The sequence below is a fragment of the Globicephala melas genome, chromosome 7, assembly GCF_963455315.2.
Source record: "Globicephala melas chromosome 7, mGloMel1.2, whole genome shotgun sequence".
In the NCBI taxonomy this organism is placed as follows: Eukaryota; Metazoa; Chordata; class Mammalia; order Artiodactyla; family Delphinidae; genus Globicephala; species Globicephala melas.
The window spans coordinates 64,030,443-64,055,483 of record NC_083320.1 but is presented as its reverse complement, the minus strand read 5'-3'; the positions used below and the strand labels follow the sequence as shown (position 1 = coordinate 64,055,483).

The 25,041-nt window shown below is 39.2% G+C and overlaps 1 protein-coding gene across 10 annotated transcripts in view; it reads left to right on the top strand.

Moving 5' to 3' along the window:
- B3GALT1 (beta-1,3-galactosyltransferase 1) overlaps positions 1-25,041 on the top strand; it is a 600,252-nt gene that overhangs the window by 439,059 nt on the left and 136,152 nt on the right. For 4 of the 10 annotated variants that reach the window (XM_060302307.1, XM_060302310.1, XM_060302305.1 and 1 more), the window contains exon 3: positions 15,220-15,334. The exons of 4 other annotated variants lie outside the window; for them this stretch is intronic. The gene's annotated coding sequence lies outside the window, so the exon portion shown is untranslated. 2 more of the 10 variants (XM_060302314.1, XM_060302312.1) reach the window with 1 other exon arrangement.

Below are 25,041 nucleotides of genomic sequence, written 5' to 3'. Positions count from 1 at the left end.
GTTGGGCATGCTAAAATTGTGTTAATATTTATTTAGGAAGAGGTACTCAGCTTTGATAGCAAATTTTAGTGGGGCAGAGTTGTGAATAATTTGAAAAATTTAGAAAGACTGCAGCCTCCAATAGCGTAAAAAGCTTAGTGATAGCTGCGCATCAGGACGCTGCTGGGGGAGTCTGCCTCGGGGCTTGGGAGTGAGCCTGGGCCAAGGAGGGGCCTGAACTGGCCTGAAATCCTAGCTCTGTCACCCTCTAAGGTTCAGTTACCTCATTTGTGAAGTGGGACAAATATACCAACTGCTTCTAGTTCTGAGAATTAAATACATTTATATGTGAAGATCATTTATCATAATACAATGTGTGACCCACAGCACATGCTCAGTAATGGCCAATATATGTTACATGTCTATGTGAGTAAGTATAGATAATACGTATTTTCCACTAAGGGGGGTGATCCTGCAAGAAAAAAAAAATTTGCTTATTAGAATAAAGGGAAACATTCCAACTAGGGTTTATGTACCTCTAAAGAAAATAGTTTTGTCCCAGGTGTAAAGGTAGACTTAATGTTCAGGAAAAAGGACTTTACTTGCTCTCACTTCGGAAGAACTGTAAATACTAAACCAAAAAAAACCACATTTTTAAAAATCCAGAATTAAGTGTAGGAATGTAACAATAAAAAACACCTGAAGGGCTTCCCTGGTGGCGCAGTGGTTGAGAGTCTGCCTGCCAATGCAGGGGACACGGGTTCGAGCCCTGGTCTGGGAAGATCCCACATACCGTGGAGCGACTAGCCCCGTGAGCCATAATTACTGAGCCTGCGCGTCTGGAGCCTGTGCTCCGCAACAAGAGAGGCCGCGATAGTGAGAGGCCCGCGCACCGCGATGAGGAGTGGCCCCCACTTGCCGCAACTGGAGAAAGCCTCGCACAGAAATGAAGAGCCAACACAGCCATAAATAAATAAATTAATTTAAAAAAAAAACAAAACACCTGAAGAATCTTTATTACTGTAACTTACTTATGTGTATGACTTATATATTCAGGATCCCTAGAATAGACCCAGTGGGGTTTTAAAACAGAGAATTTTAAAATTGGAAGTGGCCACAGAGAGCATCTAATTTAAAACTTCTTACTTTACTGACAGAGATACCATGGCTCTTCAACACTGAAACTCCTAGCTGTGCTCCAGAGCTACCCACAGGGTGGCAAAGCTGCTGAGGAAGTTTGCAGTAGGTGGTCCTGCCTGCCTCTTAGGATTGGCTGTGCTGCTCAAAGCTTTGTCTGCAGGTTCTTCTCAGGGGACAACAGACCAACCTCCTGGGCATTAATGTGCAAAATGAAATGCATGTACCTAATGCAATCCAGATATCACTTCATTGGAATTCCAGAAGGTGCAGCTCTCTGTTTCCCATTAGTTTTGGAAAGTTGGGAATATTTTTGCTGACTTTTTAATGTTTATTTAACATGATTATCTCTTTTTAAAAATTTTTCTTGGGGTATAGTTGCTTTACAATGTTGTGTTAATTTCTACCGTACAGCAAAGTGAATCAGCTATACATATACCTATATCCCCTGTTTTTTTGGATTTCCTTCCCATTTGGGTCACCGCAGAGCATTGAGTAGAGTTCCCTGTGCTATACAGTAGGTTCTCTCATTAGTTATCTATTTTATACATAGTATCAGTAGTGTATATATGTCAATCCCCATCTCCCAATTCATCCCACCACCCCCTGTCCCCCCTTGGTGTCTATATGTTTGTTCTCTACATCTGTGTCTCTATTTCTGCTTTGCCAATAAGATCATCTATACCATTTTTCTAGATTCCATGTGTATGCATTAATCTACAATATTTGTTTTTCTCTTTCTGACTTACTTCACTCTGTATGACAGACTCTAGGTCCATCCACGTCTCTACAAATGACACAATATTGTTCCTTTTTATTGGCTGGGTAATATTCCATTGTATATATGTACCACATCCTCTTTATCCATTCCTCTGTTGATGGACATTTAGGTTGCTTCCATGTCCTGGCTATTGTAAATAGTGCTGCAATGAATATTGGGGTGCATGTGTCTCTTTTTTTTTTTTTTTTTTTTTTTTTTTTGCGGTACGCGGGCCTCTCACCGCTGTGGCCTCTCCCACTGTGGAGCACAGGCTCCAGACGCGCAGGCTCAGCGACCATGGCCCACGGGCCCAGCCGCTCCGCGACATGTGGGATCTTCCCAGACCGGGGCACGAACCCATGTCCCCTGCATCGGCAGGCAGACTCCCAACCACTGCGCCACCAGGGAAGCCCCACATGTGTCTCTTTGAATTATGGTTTTCTCTGTGTATATGCCCAGTAGTGGGATTGCTGGGCCATATGGTAGTTCTATTTTTAGTTTTTTAAGGAACCTCCATACTGTTCTCCACAGTGGCTGTATCCATTTACATTCCCAACAACAGCGCAAGAGGGTCCCCTTTTCTCCACACCCTCTCCAGCTTTCATCGTTTGTAGATTTTTTGTTGATGGCCTTTCTGACCAGTGTGATACCTCATTGTAGTTTCGATTTGCATTTCTCTAATAATTAGTGATGTCTAGCATCTTTTCATTTGTTTGTTGGTCATATGTATATCTTCTTTGGATAACATGATTGTCCTTGATTCCTCTCTTCCTTTTACCCCTCATGCCATCAAATCAACGATCAAGCCCCACTGAATCTGTCTTTAAAACACGCAGCAAATCCATCCACTCCATACCCATTTCCCCAGGCATCAACAGCCCAAGTCAAAGATACCATCATCTTCCTCACCTGCACTGAGGCAATAGCCCTCCAGCTGCTCTCCTTACTTGCATTTCATCTCCACAGTGCCAACAGTCTTCTAAGTGCAGATCAGAGTGTAGTAGTCCTGCTGAATGAAACCCTCTGTGGTTTCCCACAGCCTTTAGAATAATATCCAAATGCCTCACACTGCCTACGACACCCTATGTGATGTGGCCCCTGTCTCCATCATCAGACTCATCTCTTACCCATCTTCCACTTGGTTCTACACTCTAGCCAGGCTTGCTAGATGTTCTCTTCCTTGAACATCCCCTGTTTATTCCCACCTTATAGCCCTAGCACTGTGTTGCTTCTCTTTGGGATGCTGTTCCACCCAAGTCTCCCATAACTAAATACTTGTCAATCACATCTCCACTTACATGTCATCTCCTCAAAGATGCCTTCCCCAACTATCCAGTCCAAACAAGACCCTAGTCACACTCTGTCACATCCCTCTGTTTTATTTTCATTGTAGCATTTGATATCTTGATGTTTTCTTTCTGTTTGGATTATCATTGTAATCCCAGCACCTACTTCAGTGTCTGACAATAGCAGATGTTCAGTGAATGTCTGTAATGAGAGAATGAATGAGTGAATGAATGAATGGCAGTATAAGTAGAAAAGGTGATACAGGAAAGTCCTCTTAGTAACTGAAGGGGTTTGCAGACTGACAAGAATGTGTGAGAAAGAGACTTGGAGTACTAAATGGTATTTTGATTTAAGGGCCAAAAAAATTACTTAGTTTTTCTTCCTAAGCCTAAACCTACTGACAGTTTCCAAGTGGTAAGAAATTTCATCACCACCAGTTCTAGATAAGTAGCCTAAACCTTGTTAATAAAAATAATTTTAAAAAACATTCAACATTTCCTTGGAAATGTAACGGAAAGCTTATTAGCACGTCCATACAGAACTTTTAACCAGTGCTTATTTTATGTTTTGGGCTTTCATCTCTTACTTCTTTTAAGCCTTTCAGAAGCATTCCTTTCTAAATATTTATGGCTTTTAGTTGTGTCAATTTACATCTTTTAATCCAAACTTTTAATCATCGGTCAGTGGGAAAACAGAAAGAGATCAAGGAAGTTAGAATCCCAAACCTGGATTCACCTCCTTGATTTGATCTATTATTTGTATTTTAAGCCTCCAAATATGCTGCAGAATAAAATAATATCTACCAGATGGTTTCCAAAGTACAAACTAACACGTGATTAAGAAGTGAGATGAAGAAATGAGAATAAAAATAATGTGGAATACAGTGAGCCCACCTGCCTACAAATAGCACCTCACACTCAGAATTTCACAATAACCAGCCCTATCATAGACTACAGCCAGCCAACAGCCTTGGAAGCACTTTCTCTTAGAAGCCTAAACTTCCGTTTGACTGGTGCTTGAATAATACTTCCTTAGTCTTAAGTTTTGTGAGTTTTCTTTCTGCTTTTTTGTAAAAACATTGACTTTATTTTTAAGAGCAGTTTTAGGTGAACAGCAAAATTGAGAGGAGGGTACAGAGATTTCCCACATATTCCCCACCCCCATACATGCATAGCCCCATCAGACATCCCCCATCAGAGTGATACATTTGTTATAATTGATGAACCTAGATTGATACATCATAATCAAAATCCATAGTTTACATTATGGTTCACTCTTGTTGTTGTACCTTCTTTGGGTTTAAACAAGTGTATAATGCCATGACAGTATCATACAGAGTAGTTTCACTGCGCTAAAAATCCTCTGTGCTCTGCCTGTTCATCCCTATCACTAACCCCACTTCTGGTAACCACTGATCTTTTTTTTTTTTTTAATAAATTTATTTTATTTATTTATTTTTGGCTGCATTGGGTCTTCGTTGCCGCGTGCGGGCCTTCTCTAGTTGCATTGAGCGGGGGCTGCTCTTCGTTGCAGTGCGCGGCTTCTCATTGCGGTGGCTTCTCTTGTTGCGGAGCACGGGCTCTAGGCGCATGGGCTCAGTAGTTGTGGCATGTGGGCTTCAGTAGTGGTGGCTCACGGGCTCTAGAGTGCAGACTCAGTAGTTGTGGCGCATGGGCTTAGTTGCTCCGCGGCATGTGGGATCTTCCCGGACCAGGGCTCGAACCCGTGTCCCCTGCATTGGCAGGTGGATTCTTATCCACTGCACCACCAGAGAAGCCCAACCAACGACCTTTTTATTGTCTCCATAGTTTTGCCTTTTCCAGAATGTCATATAGTTGGAATCTTACAGCATGTAGCCTTTTCAGATTGGCTTCTTTGTCTTAGTAATGTGCATTAAATGTTCCTTTATGTCTTTTCATTGCTTGATAGCTAATTTTTTTTTAGTGCTGAATAGCTTTCTATTGTCTGGATGTACCGTAGTTTATTGATCCATTCACCTAACTGAAGGACATCCTGGTTGCTCCCCAGTTTGGACAACTATGAATAAAGCTGCTGTAAACATCTTTGTGCAGGTTTTTGCATGCACACAGCTCCTTTCCGTAAATACCAAGAAGTGCGATTGCTGGACCATAAGGTAAGAGTTTGTTTGGAAATTGCCAGGTTGTCTTCCAAAGTGGCTGTACCATTTTGCATTTCCATCAGCAGTTAATGAGAGTTACAGTTGCTCCACATCTTCACCAGTATTAGATGTTGTCAGTGTTCTGGATTTTGGCCATTCTAATAGGTGTTAGTGATATCTGACTGTTGTTTTAATTTGCATTCCCCTGATGACATATGATGTGGAGCATCTTTTCATATGCTTATTTTCCGTCTGTATTTCTTCTCTGGTGAGTGTCTGTTAAGGTCTTTGGCCCATTTTTTTTTAAGTCAGGATGTTTATTCTTATTATAGAGTTTTAATACTTCTTTGTGTATTTCATCTGATGTCTTTTGCAAATATTTTCTCACAGTCTGTGGCTTGTCTTCTCAGTCTCCTGACAGTGTCATTTGCAGAGCAGAAGTTTCTAGTTTTTATGAAGCCCAGCTTATCAATTGTTTCTTTCATGGATCGTACCTCTGGTGTTGTATCTAAAAAGTCATCAGTAGACCCAAGGTCATTTAGATTTTCTCCTATGTTACCTTCTAAGAGTTTTATAATTTTGCATATTACATTTAGGTCTGTGATCTATTTTGAGCTAATATTTGTGAAGGGTATAAGGTCTGTGTCTAGATTTGTATTTTTGCATGTGGATGTCCAGTTCTTCGATCAGCTTTTGTTGACGGAACTATCTTAGCACCATTGTTTTACCTTTGCTCCTTTATCAAAGATCAGCTGACTGTGTATATGGGTCTATTTCTGGGCTCTCCGTTCTGTTCCATGTATCTATTTGTCTATTCTTTTGCTAACACCACACTGTCTTGATGATTGCAGCTTTACAGTAAGTCTTGAAATCAGGTAATGTCAACCCTCTGACTTAGTTCTTCCCTTAGATATTGTGTTAGCTATTCTAGGTCTTCTGGCTCTCACATAAACTTTAGAATTAGTTTGTCCATACCCACAGAGTAATTTGCTGGGATTTTGATTGGGATTGCATTGAATCTATAGATCAAGTTGGGAAGAACTGATATTTTGATGATATTAATCTTCCTGTCCATGAACATGTATTATCTCTCCATTAGTTCTTTGATTTTGTTCATCAATTATAGTTTTCCTCGTATAGATCTTGTATATATTTTGTTAAATTTATACCTAAGTATTTCATTTTTGTACTGCTAATGTAAATAGTATTGTGTTTTTAATTTCAAATTCCACTTGTTCATTGTTGGTATATAGTAAGGGAATTGACTTATATAATTACCTCATAGCCTACAGCTTGCTATAATCACTTATTAGTTCTAGATTTTTTTGTCAATTCCTTCAGATTTTTCTGTACAGATGATCATGTCATCTGACAACAGAGACAGTTTTATTTCTTCTGTTCAAGTATATATACCTTTTATTTCTTTTACTTGTCTTATTGCATTAGCTAGAACTTCCAGTACAGTGTTGAAAAGGAGAGGTGAAAGGGCACATCCTTGTCTTGCACGTGATCTTAGTGAGAAACCTTCAAGTTTCTCACCGTTAAATGTGATGTGAGCTGTAGATTTTTTTGTGGATATTGTTTATCAAGTTGAAGAAGTTCCCCTCTATTCCTAGTTTCCCAAGAGTTTTTATCATGAATGGGGAGCTGGATTTTATCAAATGTTTTTCTGTATCTATTGACCTGATGTGATTTTCTTTTTAGGCTGTTGGTATGAATTATATTAACTGATTTTAACATGTTGAACCACTTGGTCATTGTGTACAACTTTTACTCCGAATGTGGCTGAATACAAACTCACTAGCTATGTAAAACTCATCTCTAACAAATTAGATTACTCTGTGCTTACTTGGAAAAACTTGGACTTGAATCAAGGCCCTTTCCCTTTTATTCTTCTTCCAGGTCCTTGTTGTAGTTTCTTTTGCACATGTGTTTCTTTGAGGGGTGGGGTTGTCCCCATTTCAAACTCTAGAAAAAAGTATTATGTCCTGTTGGGAGTGACCCCATCTCTAGTAGCAAAGATTTAGGAAAATACTAGGCTCAAAGTTAAATTTGTTTAAATAACAAATGAATAATTTATCTGCTATCAATAGAAAAAATACCACATCAAAGGGTGAAATTAGTGACCATTTAGAATAAAGGATGTCCATATGGAAATATTAGATAAAAGTTAGCGATTGGAGAAGGAAGCCCCATGATTTTTGCAGGTGTACACATGGCGATTGTTGTCCCTTCTGAACAGAATAGAAAAACAAGTATATGCATCCCCAAATTTTAGTTGTAATACTTACTATTAATGACACCCAGAATCTATTTACAAATTCTTATGCTCATTCCTAAAATCTGGAACCAAATTAATGCACAGCTTATTTAACTTGTTACAAGCAAACTGATAACTGTAACGCTAGAACATATATAAATTCAAAAAATAAGATATAAGTAAGGTATTATGAAAGTTTTCTTGGAAGGGGGCTATTTGAACTGGGAATTTAAAAATGAATTCCAATTCATTTTATAATTAATTATTGTTACTGTAAAATGACATAAAAATAGTATAGAGTGTTTGGAAAGTACATTGGAAAACAGGTAATTTCACCATCCTAACAAACCTAGTATCTGTGCTATATGTCTTTCAAGCATGTTTTCACATGTATATATTTTTTATAGATTTTATATTGATGCTACCAAAGCATCCCTACTCAGAGGAAGTCTGAAATTATCCCAGGCTCCAAGACTTTCATTTAACTTGATTTTACTCATTTTCTGTGTTTTTTGTCCAGTGTGTGTGTGTGTTGGTTTTGAGATTTTTCTTCATTTTTTTATTGAAGTGTAGTTGATTTACAATGTTGTGTTAATTTCTGCTGTACAGTAAAGTGATTCAGCTATACATATATGTGTGTGTGTATATATATATATATATATATATATATACACACACATTCTTTTTTTATATTCTTTTCCATTATGGTTTATCATAGGATATTGAATATAGTTCCCTGTGCTATACAGAAGGACCTTGTTGTTTATCTATTCTATATATAATAGTTTGCATCTGCTAACCCAACCTCCCACTCCATCCCTCCCCTAACCCCCTCCCCCTTGGCAACCACAAGTCTGTTCTCTACGTCCATGAGTCTGTTTCTGTTTCATTGATGGGTTTATTTGTGTCATATTTTAGATTCCACATATAAGTGATATCATATGGTATTTGTCTTTCTCTTTCTGACTTACTTCACTTAGTATGATAATCCCTATTTGCATGGTTTTGAGATATTTTTTAAATGACATGTTTTGCTACTTTAGTTATTATTTTATCAAATAATATAATGTTTGATGTACAGACAGATTCAGTGAATTTGTTCTTGTTGTGCTATAGCAGTAATAATAAACTCTACATGATTACAAGTATGTTTTTGTACCAAAGTTCACATCACATAATTTAACATAAACTTATCAAATCTAAAGAAAATAGGATTCATTTCTGTGATTGCCATGTATTATAGCAGAATACTAGTCCTTAACGCTTACCTACAGAGGAACAATGTACAAATCCGCTCTGTTTGAGAGGCCTGATTCTTATCAGAACAGTGAGTGATAAAGGTGGTAAGAAAGTGTAAGAAGTCTGGCTTGGTTTCCAGACTTCACTAAGTTTCCTTAGTGAATGGAAAGAAGTAGCCACAGTTCTTGACCAAAGTGAGCTGTACTTCTGCTCTTGCTTTGCCCAATGAATTGTGCCATCCATACAACTGCATTACTGAAACTCATGCATGAAAACCAACAATGTTACTCCATGCCTAAACTTCTAGCACCTATTTCCCTTCTCCATCTGAGGTTATGATTAAAATGTGATTTTTTTAATGGGTTTTCTTGGTAGTGCAACTCTGGAGATACAGCAGGATAGACCATTTTGATAAAAATAATGCTTGTTTTATCTCAACATTTGCTATTTAGTAATTGGCTTTTTATGGTAAAATCACTTTTTGTTTGTTTATTTTTGTGGTTTTATATTGGCTACTTATTAATTTACTCACTCTTTGTTTTTTGCTGGTAGAGGGTATATTATGGAAATAACAGCTAAAACATCTGGATGGAAGTTAAACATTCAGTTGTCTGAATGTTTCGCCTACATCATGCCCAACATCTGGACCCTGGGAATTATTCTCAATTTCTATTCTGATGACTATAAATGATACTAAACTCAATCGCTCTCAGACACCTCTTGCATTAAAACACTGGGGTCATTCAACTTGCAAGGCATCCATGAAGTGAATCCCAGTTGGGGAGTTCAACAAAAAGAAGCCTGTTATACACAGTGGCATAGTCACCAAGCAAGAATTCCAGGGACGGGACTTGGAATTCCTGGGAATTCTTGGCTCTCACCCCATTCACTCCCTCCCTCCCTCCCTCACTTGCTCACTTACCCAATAAGTATATGCAGTGCTGTTGAAACCAGACTTTGGTCTTGGAAATGATGCATTGGAGTGACATTATTTAACTTTCCTCCTAGAGAAAATTCCTCTGCTGACCATTTACCCTCCTTATTACCATTCTTGAACTTTTGGTTTGGTTAATTTTTGACTGACTATATTATATGGGGCTTCCTGACTGGCAGGTTCCTGCCCTTTATGCACTAAGAGTACGTTATTCTAAAAGTTACCCTAGAGAGAAGCGAAGGATGCACCATTCACTTGGAGGATGTATTGAGGACATCACAGGAGGCATGCTGTGGGATTAACTTTCTGTTTGTACTCTGTTATTATTATTCTTGGGCATTCTCTGTCTCTGTCTCTCTTCCCTCCTCTCCCTCCCACTCCTTCCCCTTCTCTCCCTCTTTCTCTCTCTCACATTTCAGCCACAAAATGCTCTGCAGGTGTGATTCATCATTGACAACACACTCTGTTACAGACAATCTCGTTTACGGGCTAGAGCAAATACACAGTTACAGAAAATTTATTTCATGCAACCAGGAAGTTTTGGTATCTGATCATAGCTCCTGCTTGGAGGAGCTAAGGAGAACAGGAAAGGATTTAGCAGGTTTACATACAGTTAAAGCAGAGGAAAGGGTAACTGAAGCGTTGCAGAAAAGGGAGAGTTTGTGTCTCTCACTGTCTGTACTGCCTTTGATGATTTTCTGTTGTAGAAATTCCTTTTGTGGACAGACAAGGGCAGAAGCAGAAAATAACAGCATAAATTAGAATCTTTCCCTTGTCAGAAAACAGCAGGTACATCTTAAGAGAAGTATAACTGTGTGTGTTTTCTGGATGAGTGGCAGCCTATAGGAACTAGAATCCAGGAAGCAGCTGGGACTTGGTAGGACAAGATCAGACCTCAAAATGAGGAAGGGAGGAGAAAATTGGGGAAAGCTTTGCAGAGTGTCGGGGCCCAAGCCAAGGTTTCAAGACAGGAAAGATCCTACTCAGGACAGAAGAGGAAATCACAGTACATTCTCAGGGATCCACCTGTGGCTGACACATCTCAAGACTTATAGCTGCCAGGGCTGCACATACAGCGTGGCCATCAGGCAGCAGCGGCTTTGAACCTGGGCAGGGCTGGTCCTGTAGGCAGATGAAATCCAGTCCTGTAGTAAAATAGAGGTTGAGAGCAGGCAGGGGTAGCATTTGTCATATTATTTGCATTATTTTCAACTTATCTCTTTTGGGGTAGGCTTATGTGTCCCCATTCTTTCACTAAGGATAAATTCTTTTTTGTTATTTTGATTGTTTTCTTCACAGATATTCCCATTGGATGTAGTATTCTTTCTATGTTGCTTTTGTTGAAAAAAAGAAATCTGTTTTGTGTAAAAAGGATAAAGGAGTTAACTAATTACTCTTCTCAAATGTTAATTGTAGTACTAATACTTGTTTACTTGGAATCTTTGCATAATAATTATAGGCTTTGATGTAGGCTACAGTACTGATGTACTATAATGTAAATATAAATTCCATTTGTATTAGAGAATTCCCTGCTCAGCTACTTTGAAGTTAATGAATCTATACAATACATTACAGACTGAGTATTCCTTCCTCCTTTTCATATGATGTGAGTGGATTATGTTATATAAACAATTGACCCTTTTTCTCAAAGTCAGTAGACTTAAATTACCCCAAGAGGATGACTTTAGTGTCTTTTACTTGACATTGATCAGTTTTCAACTTTCCAAATGTACTGAATAAGTAGAGAATATCAGATATTCGAAAATTTTCATTCCTTTTAATTAGCTTTTAATTAACTTTCTGTGTCCTTTAATGAGAATTCAAGTTCTTTGTAATCATACAGAGTTCATGACTCCTACATTTTCTTAATGCTGCTGAAGCCAGAATTTTAAGTAATAATTGGTTACTTAAAATGCAGTAGCATGGTCGACAAGCTATAAGCTGATGGCTTTGAATTAGCATGGTCTTTGATAAGATTTTTATTCCACTGCTTTGGGAACAAAAAAATTTAAGAAAGAGTTGTTTAAAATTGGATGAAACCCAGAAGTAGTGAAAACTGAAATTCCTAAATCACATGACACAAATTTCAGTAAACCAGATAAATAAAAATTGAATTGGCCCAAGAATTATTCCTTTCCCTCACCTCTATCTCTACTCCCCTCCCACCACCCCCAAGATAGCCCAGCAAAATGTGGGAAAAAAATACTCAATGATCAAGTGAGTCCAAATATTTTTTATTGAAAAAATCTAAATTCTTTAAAGGGTAAAAATTCTACTTTTGCCTAAAATACTGTTATTTTCTGTAAAGATATTCTTGAGATCTTCTGTAAAATGTCACTGAACTGATGTCACCATTCACTATTTTGTGATGATTGATCTAAGATTGTGATGAATCTTGCCTTTGAACCTTGTAGTAAAAATAGTTTAAAGGGTAAACAAAAAAAATCATAAGACAGCAGGTGACATGTTTTACTACCTGAGAGAACAAAATATACTTAAGAAACCTACTTGTCCTACATATGAATGAATGTAGAGCTGATGATTATTGGTGCATTCTCTTTATTTAGTAGATGTGATAACAGGGAAACCAAATAACTTGTTCAAAATTGCAAAGCAAGAGTTTTGCTTTCATTAAGTTAAGTCCAGTAATATATATATATATATATATATATATATATATATATATATAATTCCATTGTGTATTAGCTGGAAATATGAAGTATATTCCAAAGCATTAAAATGTCATCTGTTAACATTTTATTTGAAAGTATTTCCATTCTGAATTTATTTTCATATATTTAGTTTGGACTTCATCTCAGTTAGTCAGTTTATACTGAGATTTGCCCATAGTCATAAATCTTTTTGCTCCAAAGATAAAGCTTAACAATATTGTTTACTGTTTCCCGTAAACTACACACGAGTGAAATATTGAGAGAGAATTTTACATTTGATACTTTTAAGTGATAAAACTTCAACCAGTTACCTAAAGATAATATTTTAAAATGTAATATTTCTCACTAGCATCAGTAGAGAGATTTTCCTTGCATTTATCCTAAGTTTTTCTTCATTTAATCCAATCATGCCTGGTTGCAAGACATTTTCATCACTGGGTTATTCTAGAGGCAGAAATATAGGTGAATAGTGTGAGGCCCACTAATACTGTCTCTCAGGATTCACTCCCAAGCTCAAAGCCAGTCCATGGTGGAGAGAGTCCAAACCCTGAAGGGAGACCCTCATGTGCCTTATGGGTCAGCCCCCATCAAACCAAATATCTGAATACCCATATCTCGCAGACAACTTAACATCTCATAGAAACTTAGAAACCAAGAATCTTTGCTCACTTTTACTGTTATTAAAAGACTGATTACCTATTCAGAAACACTTGAATTCCGATGCCTCCGAAACAGGGCTTCAGACATTTTTATCTCTTTACCCTCTTAAAAACTATTGAAGCCTCCCAAAGGGCTTTTTATTATGTAGGTTATATTTATCAACATTTACCATATTAGATATTAAAATTGAAAGATGTATATAACATTCTTGTTTAATTAATTTTAAGGAGCAATAAAGTCATTACATGTTAAAAATAAATAGCATCTTTTTAAAAGAAAATAACTACATTTTTCAAAACAAATTAGGGAGGAGATGGTACAGTTTAATATTTTAGCAAATCTCAATACTGTCTGGCCCCATAGAAAACAACTGGAGTCTCATATCTGCTCTTGCAGTCAATTTATTGTGATCTGTTATTTTGGTTGAAGTTTAAGAAGAAAATCAGGCCTCATAGAAATATGTAGTTGCAAAAGGACGGATCTTATTGACCTCCTAAAATGGTGTCAGAGACACATGGAGATCCAAGGACCACACTTTGAGAACCTCTGCTCCAGAAAATACAAGGCCTTATTTCATCCAATTGTTGGAGAACCTGACAACAGAGGAGCCCCAGTTTCATTATTCAGAAATCACAATGAGAATCCTTTCTCCAAGAAATCATAAAAACCCATCAGCCAGACACTGCTTTGTCAGAGGGGTTCCTATAATTCAAAGCCTGTGTGTCCCAGCAGGGTCATTTGAGCCCACAGCCTGCTCCTATGTTCTGATGTACTGCCCTTTGGACATTATAAAACCCAACATTCTGTCATCTAGAAGCCTTGAAACTTGGAGGACAATAGTTCAAACCTCTAACGTAAAGCCTTGGTATTTCTACCAATTCCTGGTGTAGAAGATCTGAGAAGACCTTGTCCCAGTTCTAAGACACCATAGTACTTTGCAGCCAAACACATTATGGTTCTTTCAACCCCTTGCCAATGATACTTTAATTTTTTGTGTCCTGGACGTGCTTGGTTGAATTCTGATTCTATATATATACTTTTGCAGCTCTTATCTTTTTCCTCAGGGATATATTTTGCATCTCTGGAGTCTCTGAATGAATAATTTTAAACTAAATTACTTCATCATAATGGAACTTCTTATCTCCCTTAAGATGTTATAGTTCAGGGCTTCCCTTGTGGCGCAGTGGTTGAGAATCTGCCTGCTGATGCAGGGGACGCGGGTTCGTGCCCCAGTCCGGGAGGATCCCACATGCCGCGGAGTGGCTGGGCCCGTGAGCCATGGCTGCTGAGCCTGTGCATCCGGAGCCTGTGCTCCGCAATGTGAGAGGCCACAACAGTGAGAGGCCCATGTACCGCAAAAAAAAAAAAAAGATGTTATAGTTCAATTCCTTTATCTTTCAGATGACAGTAAGAAGGACCAAATGACTTTCCCATGGGTACACAGACAGTAGAGCAGAATTTATATCCACCCCTTTATGAACCCTTAGCAATAGTGTAGCTAGACTTTCTAATGGACTGGAATAAATATGGCCCCAGAATGGGAGCCCTCTCCCACACTCATGATCTCACAGAGTTGAAACATTCTCCAGTTGACCTACCACCAACCCTAAATGTCAACATTGTGTTAGTGTTACGGGAGGTGGGGAACTTCCTGATAAAACCTTGAATTGTTCAGGATCTCCAAGAATGAAGAGCAACCCTAAATCAAACCAATTAAGGTCACAGTAGATCTACTTCTCTCCAAGAGAGAACCAATTCTCAACAGTTCTATTCACATATTATGCTGTTACTGACATATTTAGAAATATTGAATAGATATCTAGTGTTAGGGATCAAATATGCCTTAATAGATCTTGGTCCTTTAAGGAAGAGAGTTGTTGGCTTCTCCATAAAATTGGTTTGAACAATCCTGAGTTGCCACCTTTTCAGGGAGGAAGAAACGGCTTCCCCTGGAGCTATCCATGGTGCTCATCTCAGGGCATCATTTTTCAGACTGCTTTGCGAGCTTAGGTCTGTCCTACTTCCAAGTATTTCTAGAATATCAAGCTTCTGTGTGAGTCTTGTTGTGATTATTTCTTGACATGGTGCTTATGTTTTTCATACCCAGAAGCCTTACAGTGCAAGTTAATATTGCCAGCTCGACTCCCTACCTGCTTCTCTCTTTCTTTGCAGCCTTATCTTCTCATGAATCTGCACACCCGCCTCTGCTCCTGGCTTGGCCTTCACTAGTCCAGGCACATTGCCCTGCCTGAGACAGCAGCAGCCTTACTCACCTTAAGAGTAAACAGTAAGTGAGCCTTATTCACCTTAAGAGTAAACAGTAAGCATGATTTAATGATGACAGGAGAAACCACCTTGCCCCATAGTATTTTTCCCTTGTAGACTTGCAATTTGACGACTCTCACATTTGGTGATGTAGCATCAAAGAACAATAGTGACTGGATTTAGGAAGTGCACTGGGTTAAATACTTTAGATACTTTGTCTAATTAACATTCACAACATCCCCATAGGATAGATATCATTATCCTCCAATTTATAGTCAAGAGAACCAAGACTCCAAGAAGTTAATAACATGTCCAACTTAGCATAATGAGTATGTGGCAGAGGCGGTTTCATCTTTAGATCTATCTGACTCTATACCTAGTGCCTTGCAGAATGCAGTCTAAAAGAATTTCAGGCATCTGTAAATTCATTGCTATCTACATGTAAGCAACATTCAGAATTTGATCTTTAATATCTCTTTGATATAGGCACTCTATCATTTCTATGTCCCATGTTCATTCACCCTTGACTGAGGGTAGAGAAGGTGTATGTTCTTCACAAACCAGCTGATTGAGTGCAAGTATAAAGCTATGTCATCATAAACATCTAACCCCTTTCTCTATACCAGGTAACAGGCAATTAAATCACAGTGATTTGCTCTAGGCCAGAAGCTCATTGCCCAGCACAGGCATCTATACTTTTTTTGAGCTTAAGAGATATCATTAACAACACAAAGCCCCAAAGCCAGCGTGAAGCAAAGTTTTACAAGTGATGGATTTAAGCTTTGTCCTTTGGGAGCTATCAGTGATTATCTCCATCAGCTTTTGTTGGCACTTTTAGAGCTCATTTTCTAGTTTCTCTTAATCTTCAACCTCTTCTAATTTTAAAGTCCCGGGGCTCAGAGAACTGACTCTGGACTAAGCACTTACTTGACTAGCCAGCTAGCCTTTTACCAATAATGTGATGCCATTGATGAGGAGTTTTCCTCATCCTTCTTTTAAAATATTCAACAAATGGCCTGTGGTAGATATATATATTCCTCTTTTACCTCATTTTATAGGGCTTTTCTTTTCTTTTTGTACTGTTTTTCTTATTTTTAAAGTATTATATATCCACTTTTTAAAAAAAATGTGAAAGAGAACATCCATCCTGCTCTATCCCAAGTTGATGACTTCTTTTTAACTGCGAGGTACAGCAGTCAAAGGTTGTCCTTACTATCCCCCCAATACCCAAAGGTTCTTTTTACTTTTAAAGTACCTGGGCATGTCCTAAGGTCACTGGATGGTGGTGGGACAGGGACTTTCAGAATCTGCCAGGCACAGCTTCCACTCCTGTGGTCAAGTACCCACCCAAAGACCTGGTAGCCTGATCTCTAGACCTGCTCCAAAGTGTTCCTGGGACCCTAAAACAGTGCCCCTTTGTAAGTATTGGTCATGCCTTTAGCATACTGGTTCAGCATTGTCCCCTAGCAGTGGCCATTGTCACACCACTTGCCCAGCTGGGACTCCCTCTCCCTTTACCCTTCTTCCTCAGCCTCCCTTTTCTTCATACTTTCATCCCTTTATTCTCTTCCCATCAAAGCCCTATTCCCTTATCATTAGTGATTCTTGGGTTATCTGGAAATATTTGAAAATCTACTAAATCCAGAGTTGACACCATTAATAAAAGAAAAAAAATATTTTCTCCTCAAGGGCAATAAATTCTTTCCTTTAGAACATACCCTTTAATCCCTGTGAAGTAAGAGAGTTGCCTGTGTTCTTTCCTGGAGAGCACTGTATTCCCCACTCTGAATGGGTCTAATGATCAATTCAAGGTTACGACGAGCTACTTTCATATCAACAAAGGATTAAATGTTTATATCCCATTATATAAATATGAAAAATGTGATCAAATATCACCTAAACTGTCAGTTTTCAGAAACACCATGTTATATGGTATCGTAGACTGAATGTTTACACTCCCCAAAATTCATGTGTTGAAGCTCTAACCATCCCCCACCCCCAGTGGGGTGGGGCCTTTGGGAGGTAATTAGGTTTAGATGAGGTCATGAGGGTGGGGCTCTCCTAATGAGATTAGTGTCTTTTTAAAAAGAGGAAGAAATCCGGGCTCTCTCTTTCCCTCTTTCCCATGTGAGGACACAGTAAGAAAACTGCAGGTCAGAAGGAGAGCTCTCACCAGAAACCAACCATGCTCTACCCTGATTTCAAACTTCATGTCTCCAGAGCTATGAGTAAAAAATTCTGTTGTTTAAGCTACCCAAGCAACCAAGACATATTGTCTTCCACATGCATTTCTTAATTTATTTATTTATTTTTGCTGTGTTGGGTCTTCGTTTCTGTGCGAGGGCTTTCTCTAGTTGTGGCAAGCGGGGGCCACTCTTCATCGCGGTGTGCGGGCCTCTCACTATCACGGCCTCTCTTGTTGCGGAGCACAGGCTCAGCAGTTGTGGCGCATGGGCCCAGTTGCTCCGCGGCATGTGGGATCTACCCAGACCAGGGCTCGAACCTGTGTCCCCTGCATTAGCAGGCAGATTCTCAACACTGCACCACTAGGGAAGCCCCCAACATGCATTTCTTTTCTTTATTTATTCATTCATTCATTCATTCTACTTTTAAATTAACATTTATAGTACAGTGTTTTTTTAATTTTCATTTTTTTTTACTTCATAAGTCCTGATAATGCCATACTGTACTATTATATGTCCCTGTCTTCTGCATTGGTTTCCTGGGGCTGCTGAAACAAATTACCACAAACTTGATAATTTAAAACACCAGAAATGTATTACCTCACAGTTCTGGAGGCCAGAAGTCTAAAATCACGGTTTTTGACGGGACTGAACTTTCTCCAGAGGTTCTAGGCAGAAACCGTTCCTTGCCTCTTCTAGCTTGTGGTGGATGCAGGTGTTCTTTGGACTGTAGCTACGTCATTTCAGTCTTCATAACGCCTTCTCCGCTGTATGTGTGTGTGTGTGTCTCAAAATTCCCTTTGCCCTTCTCGAATAAGCATACTTGTGAAATTTTTAGAGGTCCTGTCACATAACCCAAGTTAGACACCTAGTCTCAAGATCCTTAATTTAATCATATTGTTTGCTGTATAAGGTAATAATCACTGTTTTGTCATATAAGGTAACATTCACAGGTTCTGAGGATTAGAAAGAAAATACATATTTGGGGGGAGTGGTGGTTTTTTTCAGCTCACCATAGTCCATCCTCTGGTCCCCAAAGATTCCCATCCATCCTACATGCAAATACATCCTACCCCAACATCCTCCCAAGTCTCAACCCAGCACAGCATCGATGTAAGCCTAAAATCTCATCTAAATCACATTGGCTGAAAAGTCCTAAATCTCATTGTGTAAGTCACCTAAGTCAAGTAGATGTGAGGCTGGGTATGTTCCATCATAGAGCAAATTTCCTCTTCACCTATGGACCTGCTAAACTAGAAAAAAGGTTATCTGTTTCCAAATTACAGTGGTGGGACAGGCATAGGATAACCCTTATAGACATTCCCATTCCAAATGGGAAAAAGAAATGAAAGAATGTGGTCTCCATCGTTCATGGTCATAAGTTTGTTTGCCACACTGGCCACCAACAGTTCTGCATGGCTTCCCAGTGACATAGCACTTCTCATAACACAGAATCTTCATCTTGACGTTTCCCAGTCTTAGGGTTGATATTAAAATTTTGAGGCAAATCACAGGACCCCAAAAGCCACATACACTTTTTTTTTTTTGGCTCTATTTAGTTTTGTTTTTTGCTCACTTGCGTTGTAAATGGATGAAAGTTAAACAGCTCTTCTTGAAAGTTAGCCAGAAGCTTTTGATAAGTTAGTGCCTGAGTGAGAGTCCTTCATGATGTGTGAATCAGCCACACTAGCTTCTCCTGGCTTTGAAAATCCCATAATCTATTCCTGAGACTTAGCTATTTCTAGTGCCTTTAATTGCATTGTCTGGTATGCAGCAGACACAGTCTTCTGCATACACAATATTTTTCATGTCAAAGCTGTATCTAAGCATATTTTAAGACAAGTAAAATAACAACTAAAATGACAATTAGAAGTACAAACTTAAGTTAAAATTCAACATATACAGTGATGCCATTACAAATAGCTCGACTGAGGTGGCACGCAGATAAACAGAAACCCCTCTCTATACGTACTGCATTTGCACACACAGGCAACATAAGTCACAACTTAGTCATCTGCTTAGTAACTGTTGAATTGTTTGGAGGATGGTGTCTTAATATATACTAGGGATTCCGCTGATCAGCACACATAATCCGACACCCTCGCCACTACCCTTTCTCTGCTGTAAAATGGCAGGTGCAAATCGTGAACACAAGGATGATGCCGTAGAGTTAGGGAAGAGATCTGGAAAGTGGAAGGAGTGTGTGGGCCCCGGAAGCACCGGCTCAGTGATTGTATTTATTAGTATAAGAGGAGGGTGACAGCCTGCAATTGTGTACAGGGACACACCTCACCAGGGGCAGACGTGGAACCTTCTGCTGAGAGTAACAATCGTCTGATCCATGTATCTTTCCCTCTCCCCGTATCTGAGGCTTTTCTTTAAATCCTTTTTTAAGTTTTTTTTTTTCTTGAAGTATAGTTGATTTTCAGAGTTGTGTTAACTTCTGGACAGCAAAGTGATTCATTTATATGTATATTTACATTCTTTTTCATATTCTCTTCCATTCTGGTTTATCACAGGATATTGAATATAGTTCCCTGTGCTATACACTAGGACCTTGTTGTTTATGCATCCTATATATAATAATTTGCATCAACTAACCCCAAACTTTCAATTCTTCCCTCCCTTGTACCCTCCGCCTTGGCAACCACAAGTCTGGGTTTATTCTTCAACATGTTGCCTTACCGAATACTATGATTCATTTTCATCAATCACCGTATCCCTCCATCTTCTCTAACGTATTCTCAATGGTCTCTCCTTCCGACCTGCTTACTGTATACTGAGATTCAGATCAGATTCAAGCAAATCCAAAAGAATCACGTACAGAGGTAAAGTGGGCAAAATCCCTTTGAGAAAAAGCATGAAAAGAGTGACAAGAGCTAAGGGGCATTCCACTGACCTGCAGAGCTGTGGGCTGTGGCCAAGCACACACCACACCAGCCCCAGGTCTCCAATTAGACCCTATTTCTTCTTCATAGACAGACTCCCGAGGGTGTGTGTATGTGTGTGCATGTGTGTGTGGTGAATGAGGCATCCTGGCCTTATAGCTGACCTGCAGTGCCCGGAAGGGTACTAGATCAGCATTGTCTAGGCTCTAAAAGGAAGAAAGGAGCCCACTGTCTCTTGAGAAAAGCCTAAAATAGAACTGCGCTTTTAACTGCTGTATGACATTGGGAAAGCTCAACTCTATTTTCTGTTTTACTATAACCACTGGGTTGCCCATCCACAATGTTACTGTCTAGGTTTCTGTAACTCTATTTCAGAGTCCTTTCTTCATGCATAACGAGATACGTCTTTTTCGAGGTTGAATCACATTTCAGTTTTTGTTTGTTTTAAGCTAAATTTAGTACAGTGTGTCTCGGTTCTTAATGGTGTTGGCAACGACTCCCAAATTAGAAAGCCCCTGAAACTTCAGGAGCAATGTGTTGTTTTCTTGCTTTTTTTCAAACCTTCTCACGGTGTGAACATAATTACTAATATTTGTACAATGCTTTACAGTTTACAAAATACTTCCAAACCTATCATCACCTGACAGGGGTATTATTCGGAACTCTTTTACCAAGGTGGAGCCTTAAAGATATAACTGGTTTGTCGAAGGCTACACAGCCACTCACAGAGTTGAGATTGAAGCAGGTCTTCTGGCTCCAAATGTCATGTCCTTCATGTCACACAGCACTGCCTGTGTCTGTCCATGGGTTCCACACAAGACATTATGGATAGAAAATATAAGTGTTATTATTTAACATGTAAGAGAATAAATCTCAGCATCTGGAAAGATGTTCCAACTGTCAGTTTTTCGTCAAAAATGTGTCATTTTGCTCCTGTTCACATGAAAGGAATACACACGAAAACAGTAGCTGGTGCTTTTAAAGATATCAATAGCTCACATTTATTGAGTACTTACAATACACCATACTTTCTACTCAGTGCTTTCCAAATACTATCTCAAATAATCTTCATACAAACCCATGAAAGAAAGTACTAGGGTCTTAGCTCAGGCTGTTCTAATGGAATCCTGTAGACCAATGAGATGGTTTAAACAGCAATTTTTTTTTTCACAGTTCTGGAGGCAGGTGCCAGAATGATTGAGTTCTTGGTGGGAGCCCTCTTCCTGGTTCACAGACAGCCGCCTTCTCTCTATATTCTCACATGGCAGAAAGAGGTCCCTTCCTCTTCTTATAAGGCCACTAATCCTATCAGTGGGGCTCCACCTTAATGACCTCATTATCTAATTATCTCCCAAAGGCTGCATCTCTAAATACATTGGGGATTAGAGCCTCAACATATGAATTTGGAGGAAGAATGCAAACAGTCTGCAGCAACCAACCAGTATTATCCCCATTTTGTAGATGAACAAACAGTTGTAAGAGAGCATGTCAGTCACTCAAGCTAGTAAGTAGTAGGGTGGGGACTTGAACCCAGGAAAAATGGCTCCAGTGAACACAGTCTTCACCACTAAACCATGAGGATTAAGATGTTCTGTAATCAACCTTAGGTTAGAATTTCAGCTGCACTGGTGACGAGCTGCATTAAATCGGGCAAATATTTAATCTCTCTGAAGCTGTTTTTTCATCTGTCAAATGACTAAAATAAGTTAACCAAAATTTGCACCTAATTAGTAGTCAATAAATGTGAGCTCATATATGTGGAATCTAGAAAAATGGTACAAGGTTTGCAAGGCAGAAATAGAGACACAGATGTAGAGAACAAACGTATGGACACCAAGGGGGGAAAGCAGGGGGTGATGGTGGTGTGATGAATTGGGAGATTGGGATTAACATATATACACTAATATGTGTAAAATAGATAACTAATAAGAACTGCTGTATAAAAAAAATAAATGTGAGCTAGTATTATTCTACTGATGCTACACACAAGCTTCATTTATTTATTCTGAACTATATACTGAACGCCTGCTGTGTGTGCCGGACTCTTTCTCTGCAGACTCAGTTTTTAGAAGCTCCATCTCCTCAGTACTCCCAAGATCAGCAATGTCCACGGCTAACCAGGTACTTTCCCTTCTTTCCTGCATTTGAACGATTTTCTCACCATATGCAGTCAGGATTACTCACTTTTAGCTTGCTGTCGTTGCAGATGAGTTGGTAACTCCAGCATCTTTTGTTTTGCACCATTGTATCTCCTCCACCATTGTATCTCCTCCTAATACCTCCTTCTTAAAAATGTCAGGATTCATGTGACAGTTCTCTAGGGCTATTGGAGGTCACCCTCCCTGCGCATGAAGGAAACCAGTCTGTTTCACTATGGACATCTCCCATTTGCACGACATGTTTTAAAACCAAAGGCTTCCATCTTGAGGGCCCCTCTCTTTTTCTGTTCTGCTTTCTTTTCCGCTTATAGAAAACCATGGGCTAATGCCTCTGAGTCAGAACAGTGTGCTTCTCTCCCCTTAAGTGGTTTTGTTCCCAGGCCCCTTCGCCCTGACTGTCAATTGTCTTTTCCCAAGACTTTTGTTTTCCCCATTCTTCAGCCATTAAAACTTACTCAAACTTTCATTTTCCTTTTGACCTACAGTGATTTGGTAAAACACTTGTTCAGCCTTGCAGTGCTCACTTGGAAGGGCAGTGTTTTATACATAGAATTGCAACCTATATAATACTTTTCTATATGAATATGGCCAAGAACAAAAACTCTAAGTTCAATGTCAAACCTGATACCATTGTGATAAGACAAATGCAAAATACCTTTAATTGGAACAGACATTTTATGATCTGAGTATTTCTGTAAGTTTAGTCCACACAGCCCATGTAGCCAAAACTAGAATACATTGAGGCATAAAATTGTAAACTGGACATGTGGACGAGCTTTATTGATATTGTAAATTATTATGGTAAAAACTTTCTGTCAAATCTCCTCATTTTGGAGCACCACATAAAAATATAAAACAGTGAGAGTTGTGAGTAGTACTGACGTCATTAGACGTGGAACCTATTTGGATTCACAGCACTCACTCCAGACAATTACAGTGTTAAACTTTCAGCAGATGGCCGGAATTAAGTCCTGGTGAGCCTTCACACAGCAGTGAAGCTGACTCGCAGTAAGATCTACCATTGGCAAGGATTTAACTTCACCTGGAGATAAGCTGCTGGGCTGGAAACTGCTGAACCTGATAGTGGTGTGGCTGTAACTTCAGCAGAATAGCTGCTTCCATTGTAAATCCCTACTGTTTCTGCGTAGAACTAAAATGTGATCAGTTTGGTGGGAAACCCATAATTGAATGAAGTAGAGGGAAAGAGATAGAAAAGGGAGGCAAATGAATCAGTTGAATTTGGTCATTTTCATAAGCAAAACCTAATGTTCTTTAATAGAAGGTATCGCTCCTATTCATGTAGTGTTGGTACTCAGTTGACATAGCAATGATCTATCATGGCCCTACATTGAAGATAGTTAAATGAAAGGATAAAGAGGAAGAAAAGAATATTCTCTGAGAGATTCATGAAAACTCTGCTGATACTTTTTGAGTGTTTACTATGCATTGGGTATGGTATGCTCTTTACTGTATGATGGGTATGCTATAACTCTTTAAATATAAATTTTTTAATCCTCATAACACCCTGTGAGATAGATACTGTTTTTCTTTTATTTTTTAGACCAGTTTTAGGTTCACAGAAAAATTGAGCAGGAAGTATAGACATTTTCCACGTACCCCCTGCCTCTACATATGCATGGCCTCTCCTACTATCAGTGTCCCCTGCCAAAGTGGTACGTGTGTTACAATTGATGAACCTACAGTGACATAACGTTATCACCCAAAATCCACGGTTTACATTAGGGTTCACTGTTGGTGTGGTGCATTCCATGGGTCTGGACAAATGTATAAAGGCTTGCAGCCACCATTATTAGAAACTATTTGTATTCCCATTTTATACCAGAAAAGAGTAAGGCAAAGAGAAGTCACATAAGCTGGTAAATGACTGAAAAGAGTCTGCTGGATCTAGCCGTAAGGAGGCTTATCTGTGACCCCAGTGAGGGCAGTTTTAAGGGAGTCGTTGGGTGGGATGGGAAGAGAACCTGATTTTCTTATTAATAGGTCCCTGGAGGCAGGCACAGGAGGGGGGCCTGTGGGCCTCCACACATTCACGTACAGAGATGCCACCCTGCATGTCTCTCATCCAGGAATTTTGGCTCCAGTGTGCTCTTAACCATCATGGTAACCTACCTCTTGGTGTCTCATTTGTTTAAATAGTTTCTGACTTTCTAAAACCCTTTCAATCCAATACAATTTGATTGCCACAATCCTGTAACGATTGCTTCATTGTACAGACTAACAGCAGAGGTACAGAGAGATTTCAGATGATTTGCCAAGAGTGCAAAGCTTGTTGCTGGTAAAGTCAATGTGAGAATGGAGGAACAGCATCCTACTCTTGAGCTCAACATTCTTTAGAGCCGATAATCTTTGACTCAGGTCCCACGAACACAGCTAATAGGGATGCTTCATCTTGTGTCTGATGGGCTTAAAGAGAGCTTCTGTGGTGATTGATAGGATCCAGGAGACCCTGTCATTCCTTCTTCTCCCCCAGAGTGCTGG